The sequence below is a fragment of the Cephus cinctus genome, unplaced genomic scaffold, assembly GCF_000341935.2.
Source record: "Cephus cinctus unplaced genomic scaffold, Ccin1 Ccin1_scaffold0617, whole genome shotgun sequence".
In the NCBI taxonomy this organism is placed as follows: domain Eukaryota; kingdom Metazoa; phylum Arthropoda; class Insecta; order Hymenoptera; family Cephidae; genus Cephus; species Cephus cinctus.
In genome coordinates, this window is record NW_014333261.1 from 293,241 (window position 1) to 293,597 (window position 357).

The 357-nt window shown below is 56.9% G+C and overlaps 1 protein-coding gene across 5 annotated transcripts in view; it reads left to right on the plus strand.

Moving 5' to 3' along the window:
• The window catches only part of LOC107269177 (nuclear hormone receptor FTZ-F1), a 43,417-nt gene that overhangs the window by 36,583 nt on the left and 6,477 nt on the right, over positions 1-357 (plus strand). The gene's annotated exons all lie outside the window — the stretch shown is intronic.

Genomic DNA, 357 nt, shown 5'->3' on the forward strand with positions numbered 1-357 from the left:
GGGGGGTTCGGCGTGGGGTAATGGCTACCGACAGAAGAGAACGAGAAAGAGCGAGATAAAGTGCCACCGGAGGAAGGATCGAAGGAGGGAATGAGGGAAGGTGGGCTGGTTGGTTACAAGGGGGCAAGGGACAGGGCAGGGACAGGGGCATGGGGGCACAGGCAGGAGTGGACGGCCGAGCGATTCAACCTCCTTTCACTTTCAAACAGCGCTCCACGCTGTTTCAGAGCCGGCGACGGATAGCAAACACTTGGTTCGAAAATAGGCAACGCTGCTAAAGGTTTGCGCCGTGTCCGCCCTATAAATACATCGGTATTAAGGCCCGTTTTAGGCGGTCTTTTTTTTTGGGGGGGGGGC